The sequence below is a fragment of the Beta vulgaris genome, chromosome 6 (genome assembly GCF_026745355.1).
Source record: "Beta vulgaris subsp. vulgaris cultivar EL10 chromosome 6, EL10.2, whole genome shotgun sequence".
In the NCBI taxonomy this organism is placed as follows: domain Eukaryota; kingdom Viridiplantae; phylum Streptophyta; class Magnoliopsida; order Caryophyllales; family Amaranthaceae; genus Beta; species Beta vulgaris.
Genome location: NC_079207.1, coordinates 32,670,806 through 32,681,903, shown reverse-complemented (window position 1 = coordinate 32,681,903; position 11,098 = coordinate 32,670,806). Strand labels below are relative to the sequence as shown.

General features: G+C 34.1%; 1 long non-coding RNA gene across 2 annotated transcripts; it reads left to right on the top strand.

Moving 5' to 3' along the window:
• Positions 1-431: 431 nt before the first annotated feature.
• On the top strand, positions 432-3,240 carry LOC104896440 (uncharacterized). 2 transcript variants are annotated; one of them, XR_008969891.1, is made up of 3 exons: positions 432-1,161; positions 1,297-1,368; positions 2,897-3,240. It is a non-coding gene; the product is annotated as an uncharacterized LOC104896440 (long non-coding RNA). The 2 variants fall into 2 exon arrangements; XR_008969892.1 differs by having other exon boundaries at positions 1,297-3,240.
• Positions 3,241-11,098: the final 7,858 nt, after the last annotated feature.

Below are 11,098 nucleotides of genomic sequence, written 5' to 3'. Positions count from 1 at the left end.
TCACCTGCGTCACGTCTCGCTGGCGTTCTCCATGGTTGCCGGAGATTTCGCGTCGTTCTCTACTTCCCTGTTTCTTTACTTGTTGTTCGAGGGTGTCGCTCTGCTGCTCTTCGTGCGCCGCGTTGCCATGGTTGCGTGGCGGTGGTGTTGTTCCGTCAATGATGTGTCGCTAACTTGTGGTGTTGTTGTGGTCTGTTCAGCTGTCCTCCTTCGCTCCCTCCTCTGATTCGCTTTGCTGCGGTACTCGAACAACCTCACCGCGCCTGCATCGGAGCCTCGCATCTTTGTTGTAGCACACCTCCCCTGGCGGATGTCGCTTGCCGGTGCTCAGTCGCCGTCAAAGCCTTGAAACCCCCTCAACCCCTCTGTGCTCGTGGCTTTGTTCTTCACTGCTCACAAGAGCAGAGGATAATAACAGTCTGCATCCTTCTCTTTCCTTTAGCAATTTAATTGACTTTGTTATGAATTGAACGTGTTACTATGATATTCATTGTAAGGTATAAGTTTCAATTAGTTTCAACTTGAATTATGTTTGGAGAGAAATATGGATTTCAATTGGTGTTTATAAGTATACTTGGAATGACTGATTTGGACATTCCTCTTGGTTGATGTATTGAAATTTGATATTCAATTGGTGTTTATAAGAAAAACCTTCTTGAACAACCTCGCCATACTCTCCATAGCTTCTTGAACAACATCGCCATAGAACACCATCCCTACAACCACCACTCCCCATAATCCGAATTCTTCCATCACAATTCCACCTTTGCTTTCATAAAATTCATAATCAGGGTTTTCACATTGTTCAATTCGTCAATTCTTTTCGTCAATTTGTGATTTTTTTCGTCAATTTGAAGGCTGACAACATGTCTATGTTTTGAGGATCTCACACAAGATGGCTTGTTTACTTTATTGCTTAATATTTCTAGATTTTGATATATTAAACTGATTCTCACTTGTAAGTCTGTAAATGATAGATTCTTTTTATGTGAGGTGCTCATCATGTCTATGTTTTGAGGATCTCACACAAGATGGTATTTTCACTTTATTGCCCAATATTTCTTGATTTTGATATATGAAACTGATTGTCACTTGCAGAGCCTATAACAATTGTACAATACAATCGATAAGTCTGTAAATGATAGATTCTCTTTATGTGAGGTGCTTGTTCTAAACTTTTAGTCGTATATGGATCGAGTATGACTAAACTTTGCTCTCATTAACTTACATAAACCGGTTATAGTAAAATCGAATACCTTTATTGCTATTAAATTAGACATCTTTGTTTTGGATCAGGATTATGTTCGTCTATTGGCCGTTGAAGGTTGTGCAGCCCTTGGAAAGCTTTTGGAGACTCAAGATTGCATTGTACACATTCTTCCTGTAATTGTTAATTTCTCTCAAGTATTGCGAGAGAATAAATATAGCATATTTAAGTATTCTTCCTAGATATCTTACTTGTGTATTCTTGGTGGGATTAATGTCTTTGTGAGAGAACTGCCTTGGTGTAAAAAACCTTATTCTTACTGGGAAAGGTTGCGTTCAGTGTTACCAACTTCTCGAGCACTTCATAACTTGGAGCGAAATTGCAATATGCTAGTAGTTACATCAGTGAGGACTAGATGAACATGATTTGCGCCAATTATGTAGCTTAGTTTAGCCTATATCAAAGACAGTCATGCTTTTGTCATTGAACTTTAAGGAGTCTCTAGTGGGTAAATTTTTTAACTTTGTAATTTGGATTATGATGGATTAGATCTGAGAGTTTCTTTATTTCTTTTCAAAACTATCCTTTTCTTAATTTTTTGTTGTGTACTGGTAGTGGTTGCCAGTGAGTTGCCTTGCTTCTAGTATATTTCTGGAAAACCTCTTTGCAATTGTAAGGTTAAGGATCAAAGAGGATTTTTTTGCAGCTCTTTGGTTAAGGTTGTATATGTTTGAGTCCATAAGCTACTAGAGATATTAAGGTAATGGTGTGATATGGTATGATATTATTGTCTCATAAATCATCTGAATTCCCAAAGGTTACATATTTTATATCTTGTTTAGTGGTTATTACCAATGTTCAAGAATCTAGTCTATCTAGACATGCTGTCTCTTTATCCTACACTGTGATCCTTCAAGCTTCCAGCCTCTTTGCGATGTCTTTTCTTCTCTCATTTTGCGAGTTATTATGTTTTGAACTGACATAGCTAATTCAGCTTGAAATGATGATTAAGGACTGAAAATGGATTTGTATTAATAAAATGGAAATTGCAGAAAATATGTAAAGATACTAAAAACTTCCAAAAGGCTTGATTCCCTCCTAATAAATTCTTAAAATCTCACCAGAACTCTCATTAATATTTTCCATGCTTTCCCTGATCTTACTTCCTCTATTTATAGAGTTTCTATCCTAACCAACTTACTTAGTCTTCAAGCCACTAACTTATGAAAGTACTACCAAAAGTGCCCCTTCCCCCTTATATCAGTACTCAGCATATTACTGGGGCTAGGAGCTCGGTTTCAATGAAGGACAAGTATGCATCCCCTTATAGTTTTGTTAAATGAACCTGGCTGTCAGGAAATCTTTGACAGGTGACAAAGTCCCTGAAGTGTAGTAGCAAATAAATTTCGCAATTAGTTTGTCTGAGTTCTTACGTGTCTCGTTTGGTCTTCATGCTTCTTCGACAAATAATGCTTATTGTACATGAATGTATTGCGCTTGGTTCTAATTTCACTTGAAGTAAACTATCTCACTTTTACTCTAGATTACCGGTGGAGGAAATGGTGCTACAAAAGTTTCGGCAACAATGTGTTTTGCCTCAATTGTTAGCTATGTCCCAATATTGCATTGCACAGTTTGTGTCGTTTCCTATCTTCATTTGTTGGCTGACTGTTATGTGTACAATTGCAGGTTGGCATTTCAGTCTTTGTGACCGGAAGACACGGAGAGCAAAGTAATTACTCTTTTCTAATGCTGTGATATGTAAACAAAAGTTTAGCACACTTGACCTAGACTGGCAAGGGTCAGGGGTGAACAAGGCCATAGTCACTCCAGAATAGGAGTATTTCACAAGACTCATACATTACATTGCGAAAGGCAATTGATTTTGGAAATCTAACAAGCAAAGCTCTTCTCATTTCTCATTGACCTTGGATTATGCTTTTATTGAGTAAACTCTTTGGCTCATTTTTTACAATGGTCGTTGAGTATTTCTACTCATTTATATCAATAATATCATTTTATTTCCTCTTCAATTATTACGTTTATAAGTTTTGCTATTATTATCATTGTATACATGCCGATAAATTAAATAATGTTACTATAAGATATGTGAAATAGAAGTGTTACATTATAAAACTAGCTGATAAGAAGTGTTGCCAAATATCTAATAGAGTGTTATATATGCTGATTTAAAATGATACATAATATTTAACAAAGTGTTACTATAAGTCAAGAGATGACATAGAAAATGCTACTATAGACGAAAAAGTGTTACATAAAACATTATTAGTAACACTGTAAAAACTGCTACATTAGATTAAAAAAGTGTTACGTTAGAAAATTTTGAGTAACACTTGAGAAAGTGAAACATTAGCATTGGAAAGTGTTATCTTAGAGAATAGGTAGCACGGGCAGATGTTTCACTTACAAAAGTGTTACACATGACCTAAAGCAACACTTTTAGGCCTTTAAGTAACACTTTTCGGGTGATACTTTAGGTCAATTATGCACTAGTGATGGTTGGGTGTAATGGGAGGAGAAAGATGGTTGGGTGAGTGAGGTTTTTTTTTTTGTTGAGGAGAGAAATTGAGAGTAGAGGGTGTGGTACGGTGAAATGAGAGATGAGAGGGAGAATTGTAGTTTATAAGTGTTAGCGTGAATAAGTGAAGCGAGAGATTTGGATGGTTGTTGGGCCTGTTATTTTAGGCTGTAACTGATCCGATTTTCCTCCCAACTGAATCACTTATGACCAAAAATCTAGCGCTCATTCCGTTCCAAAAAAAAATAAAAAATCTAGGGCTCGTTATTTGGTGGATTCACATATTCGGTTTTGAGAGAATCGAATCAGTTTTATTGTATCATATTTTTTTTTCCATAAGTGATCGTTTGCAAGAATTGCAACTTTATATATAGTTTATTAAAAATTACAATATTGCGTCAGTTTTATTGTATCATATATGATTTTTTTCCTATAAGTCAATACATAAATAACAACAATATTAATAAACAAGAATTCTTGCTTGCTTTATTCATCCTGTCAAGAAAAACATTCGCGGCATTTAGCTTTTATCCAAAAACAATAATTTATCTCAGAGTATCAATTTCTTCCAACAATATCTTAAAATAAAGTTTTTATAATCTAATGCTATCTACTAAAACTAAAATTCTAAACTATTTGATCGTCGTTCTCTTGAAGCTTTCAAATGTGGTGGTTCATTCCTTGTGTGTAGGGGAGTGGGGGCAGCAATCAACACATATCCTTCAACCCACTATAAAAGATTTAGTTGATGCTCTTTGGAGCTTCCGACATCAAAGAAATCTTCAACCACACTAGTCATAATTTCAATCATTCATAGATAATTCATGCCAAAGTGTAGGAAATAAGAGGGTAAGATGAGTGAAATTAACATATTAAGATCAAGTTCAGTAATCATGGCCGCACCTTACCATTGAAGTAGCAATTGCCACCTTAATTCTTAAAATTTTGGTAATAAATATTAAAGACAAATTCAACAATATTGTTGGCCCACATCATCATTTGATTCATCTTCAGCAACTTGTCACCCCAAGAAAATATATAAATGAGCAGTTTGAATCTAAATATGGGATGAAAAATGCTAAATCATCCACCACCATGTATATATATGTTGATCTTGGCCCATGAAATGCGTGCCTCAGCTAGTTCAGGAGAGGAAAGGCTTGCGCCTTGCAGCAGCAGAGAAGTAGCAATAGCTAAGCTTATGTCTAGAAAAGGTTAGTTGATCCAATGTACTCTCTACAAGCCACCTAGTTTTCACATGGAGCAAAAGTTGAGTCAGTTCGAAGTGGAATAATCATAAAGAAAAGCTAAATTACATTTGAGTTTATTCTCGGAAATTTCTCTGTGAACTCTGCAACGGTCAAGAGAGCTTATACCACTGAGGTCGTTTAAATTAATGGAGATGTATGGATTGGCAGTAGCTGTAATCATCCTTTGCTAGTTGTAAGAGAAATTTCTCACCAAAGTTAGCAAAGATAAGAAAAAGCATATATGATTTCCTTGGGTTTGAATAAGAAACATATGTAACAACATGTTGCAACTCAAAACAGTGTCATCCATAAACTTAAAACCAATTTGGACAATAAAATTTAACATATGGGTATCACATCTAATATGAAAAAACTTACCAGAACAAGGCAACACATGAGTTTTATTCAAGTCCATAACCATTTCTTGAATCATTCTAATTAAATTACCTACCGTCAAAATAGAGAAACTAAGATTATTAAGTGAAGACCACAAATTACAAGTCAACACACTTCTCATTCTAATTAAATTACCTATATTTCTTTTTAACCGAGTCTTAAGAGCAGCAATTTGATTAGTGCAATCCTCAACAGAAAGCAAATTCGACCCAATAATGGAGTCCAATGTCACTTAATCAATTGAAAAATTTAAATTAAAAACTCATTCAGACAAGGCAGAGTCTGGTAGGGTTATATTCTCAATATCTTTTTTTTTTTTTTTGAGTCAATATTCTCAATATCTAATACATCTACATTTAATATTTTCAGATTAAAAAGTGTAAGCAAAACAACTCTTATCTTATTATTACTACCAATTTTAAACTTGTTGATACTCATTATGCTAAAACGCAACTAACAAGCCATAACACCAAGCTAAGCCATATCCACATGAACAAAGAATTAGAACCTACATCCATCAAGAAAGGCTCAACATCAAATATATAAGAAGGAGAAACAATACCATTTCACTGTAAGGTCCCACAGGTGCTAAATTAATTGATTTTAGACTCCCTCATTGACCAAGGATCCTAACCGATCAGGATAAAGACAGAGTAAGAGCTCATAACATGCAAAAATATTTTAAAAGTGTGAGTACAAAAGTCAGAATTGTGATCAAGTAGTTATATTATTTTATAGTTACAAGTTTTGTGCATTCATTAAACTTTTTAATGATTGTAGAATTTTACTCGGTTTGAAAAATTCAAACAAAAAGAGAGAATAATACTATTAATCGAGAATCACAAATTTAGTGTCTTTAAGAATTAGCAGCGGCTAGTAGGTGGAGGCATTGAAGCTAGCTATGTCTGCTCAGTACACAATGTTGTCAACAAGAATCCCAAAACTGTGTGTTTTAAACTATGAAAAGTTTACATTTACAAGTAAAATCAGTAGTTGCAAGTTGATTCCACGACCTCAATAGCAAAATAAATAAGCATATGAAGTCAAAAGACCTGTAATCTGTGAAATTTAGATACAATAGTTTGATTTTCAAAAATGAAGCCTTGATTTACTTACACTCCTCTCAAAATGTTAGGTTACTTGCTCACGTACACCAACTCAACAAAACTACTAAAAATAATAAATGAACTTCAAACATATAATTTATCTTCTATGGATAAGAAGACATAATTTCAGCAACCACAATTCTCAAAAACTCTCCTAATTCGCTAATTGCACCACCAAACTAACATTTCCCCTTTTTGAACCTTTCTCAAAATCGAACCTAATTAGCTCATACTCCCTCCGTTTCCTAAAGATCTTCCGTGTTACTGTTCCTACATATACCAAGGAGAATCCACTTGTGTGGGGTAGTGTGGGATGGGTAAAGTAGGAGAGAGAAAGGGGTTAAGATAAATAAACAAATAAAAAGGGGTTAAAGTAGGAGAGAGAAAGAGAGTAAAATTGAATTAATAATGTAATGGTGGACTGATAGGGACATGAGAGAGTAAAAAGGAGAAAAAGAATTCCAAATAAGGAATAAAGTAAAAGAGGGAAGATCTTTTGGAAACGCACCTAAACGGAAAGAGGGAAGATCTTTAGGAAACGGAGTGAGTAATTCATTACAACAAACCCAAAAATATAGGTATTTAAAGCAATAACTGAACATAGGAGGAACAGTAATGCATGGTGATCTAGAGGGCGGAAGTTTTGTCGGAGACATAAGCTTATACAGAGGAAGTATGTAAATAAAATGGTGTTGAAAAATCTCATTTTTTACAGCAATACAAAATCAAAAATGTTAACAAAAAATTAGCAAAACTAATAATTATATAATGTTTGAGCTTTCTTGCCAAACTTATAATTCTTTGATTATTATCTTTATCAATATAAATAGCATTTATTATGACTATTTTTTAAAACACATGTATAACATAACATGTACAAAAGTTATATAATTTCAAACCATCTACAAGACTTACCTTTGGCTTTCGCCTCGGTAGGTGTATTATTATACATTTTCAAAAACAAATACGAAAAATAGATAATTATATATATATAATTAAGAGATTTGGTCAGACTAGTGCATTAACTACATGTGAACATCAACTAAGAGAATTATTTGAGTTTGTTTTTTATCAAGAAAGAAAAATAGAAGGTTTCTCAACAATGAAAGACCACGTAAAACATCCAGGTGGATGTTACCGAGAATTATTTGAATATGAAATGGGTGCTTTTTATCTATCCCTTTATGGTGATATCCGAACAATACATGCTTCCTTGCATTGTTCAAATTTCTTAGCGCTAGGATGTAGGTACACTTTTTTAAGGAATTTGTCCTCAATTATCGCGACAATTACTAAATATAGAAGAAATTAAATAATAAGGATAATAACTTAATTATTTTAGTAATCATATTTTCTTGTTGTAGAATAAATATGATTAGTAGGACAATATTGATTGTGCCTTTAACTAAATTACGTTAATGTGGGCTTGAGTTGGCGTGCCATGAAGAGGAATATGAGGAGAATTAGTTCTCATAATTTGCCTAAGATTCTTCTATTATATATGAATTATTAGGGTTTAAACATCACTTCATTAAGCAGTTTCTTTTCATAAAAGAGAGGCATTAGTAAAACAAATTACCCTCTCCATCCCAAAATACTCTTGAGACTTATCAGGTCACATAGTTTTATAAGTTGTTATTTGATTATCAATTCTTATTTTATTGAAAATGCAGATGTGGTAGGAGTTAATATGTAATAAAGGTATTATTATTTAATTTTGTATAGAGAGAGTATGGGCCGATGGTAAGAATTGCTAGGTAGTAGGAGTGGTATTAATTTATTTCAAGTGGATAGAGAGTGGGCCAATGATTAAAAGGTAGAAGGATGAAAAAAATAGTGAGTCATATCCAAAAATACAAGTGTAAAGAGTATAATGAGACATATGAAAAAGGAATTTGTAAAGAGTATTATAGGATAGGGGAAATATCATATTGTTGTTATTGAATTGTTACGTTTTGAACCATATGCATCAACAGATCGCGTAAGAGGAAAAAAAAAGTGTAAATCAATCTATTGCCGCGATTTTTAAGAGAAATCGTAGAAATAGATATAATTTTCTGAATATTATAATCTATTGTTGCGGTTTCTCCTTAAAAAAAAAGCAATAATGGGTCATTAGGGGTTTTTCTATCCTCTTTTTTTAGTTTGGTTTTGGGCGTCGTTATATTCATATTTCACTCCATTCATATGTCAATCTCTCATAGTCTTATTATACCCTCACTCATTCCTCCTCTTTCACTCCTCTCACTCGTTCGCCTTCATTCCTCTTCCATTACTCCTTCACTCTCTCTCACTCCTCTCCCTCCCGTCCTTGCTAACCTGTTCTTCAACTCTCACTCCCGTCCCTGCTCCCCATACATTATCCATCGATCTCACACATTATCAGTCGAATCTCCTCACTTTCTATAATATCCCTATTTTTAAAGTGTTTTGGCAAGCCTGCTTGCCCTTTCAATTTTAAGAAAGGCTTGAGGCAAGGGGACCCTCTTTTCCCCTTTTTATTTGCCTTAATTAAATATAGAGTATTTGAGTTATGTCTGAAGAATAATCCTGACTTCAATTTTCACCCTAAGTGTAAAAGATTACATCTTACTCACTTGATATTTGTTGATGATCTGCTTTTATTCTCTAGAGCAGATCATAATTTTGTTACTAAAGTCATGCAAGCCTTTATGAAATTCTCTACTGAATCTGGACTCCAAGTTAGTCTATAAAAGAGTAACATTTATCTGGCTGGCGTTGATAATTATTATGAAGCTACAATTTTAGTTGCAACTTGTAATATATAAACATTAATATTTTTCTTTTTAAGTACTTGGGGATGACTTTGAGCTCAAAAAGGCTAAACTATACTCAATGCAAACCTTCGATTGAAAGGATTACTTCTAGAGCTCAGGGTGGGGTGGCCAAGCTTCTTTCTTATGCAGGGAGACTTCAATTAGTTAGAAGTATTCTCAGTAGTATGCAAAATTATTGGGGGCATATTTTTCCTTTGCCAAAGACAATAATCAAGGTTGTTGAAAGTATTTGTAGAAAGTTCTTATGGACTGGTAATACTATTGAGTCTAAAAATGCTCTTGTGGCTTGGACTAAATTTTATGATCCTAAGACTTACTTGTAGTGGTTGAACTTGGTGAATATTTTTCTCTGGAATAAAACTGTTATCCTTAAGCTGCTTTGGGCCATTGCTTTTATGTATGATATATTGTGGGTTACATGGGTGAATGCTTATTACATTACGAGGCTTGATTTCTCTACTATGGCTATTAGTGCCAATTCCTCTTGGTTGTCGAGGAATATTTGTTAGATAATAGTGGTGGATGGGATGCCATCACTAATAAAGAGGGAAAATTCAACATTAAAAAGGCTTATAATTTGCTCAAAGGAGATTTTCAAAGGGTTAACTGGAAGAGGTTGATATGCAACAACCAGGCCACTCCTAAAAGTAAATGTGTGTTATGGCTGGCTTTCCAAAACATATTAGCTACTACTGACAGGCTAAGTAGCTAGATTATACCTTGAAGAAAAGAGTACAGCTTGTGTAATAGTCCTGATGAGACTGCACATATTTTTTTTTTTTTTTTTGCTTGTCCTTATGCAACTGATATGTGGAGTAGAATTTGCCATATTATTCACTTCTTAGGTAATTGTGTGAATTTTGATCTTGAGTGTCAGGTTGCCATCTCTAAATCTGTATGTAGAAGTATATTTGCTAGAATCTATACTATGTGCTTTACTAAACTGCTTATGTTATCTGGAAGCAAATAAACAACAAGATCTTCAATGGGAAGCTGCCCCTAGTCATCAGATTGTTAAAGATATTATCTTTCATGTTGCGTATAATTGTAAGGAAGAAGATAGAAAAGTGTTGCTGTATTGATCCTTTATAGTCTCTTAGTTGCTTGCCTATGTGCATCTCTTTTTTTTTAGCCTTCTTACCATTCTTTTTTTGGAAGTCCATAAAATTTTATATTGTCAAAAGAGACCTTTTAAAACATACTTAAACATAATCAAATAGAAGAGTACTAAATTTCACAAACTATAATATACTAATATGATTTTCCAACACATAAAATCCTAAAAAATCCATGCTTTGATACTTAAAACCTTAATTTAAACATAATAAATAAATATAAAATTCAATAACTTCATTATATAAATTACATAATCTGAAATTTATATTTAAATCATCAAACTATAACTTTAATCATAAACACATTAAAACAATCCTTAAAAATATAAACTTTGCATTATATAAATCTAGAGGAGGACGAAAATAACCAAAGATAGAGGAAGGAGAACCGGCGGTACGAGAGGGAAAGGCGGCGGCTGCGCCGGTCCACGGTGGCTAATAGCGCCTATCGTGGTGGTCGGCCGACGCACTAGAGGAGAGGGAAGAAAACGAAAGAAATAGAGAAAAGAGAAGGAAGGCCGAAAAAAGAGAGGACAAGGAAGAGAGAGAAAATAAGTGTGGCAAATTTTGGGGTTTATATAGTTATCTCTTTTTGGGCTTACAAAAAGGTGTTCAGGCTTTAATAATATTCAATGGTTGGGTGATTTGCATAGCTGGGTTTCTCTAGTAAAATTTAAAATCCTTTTT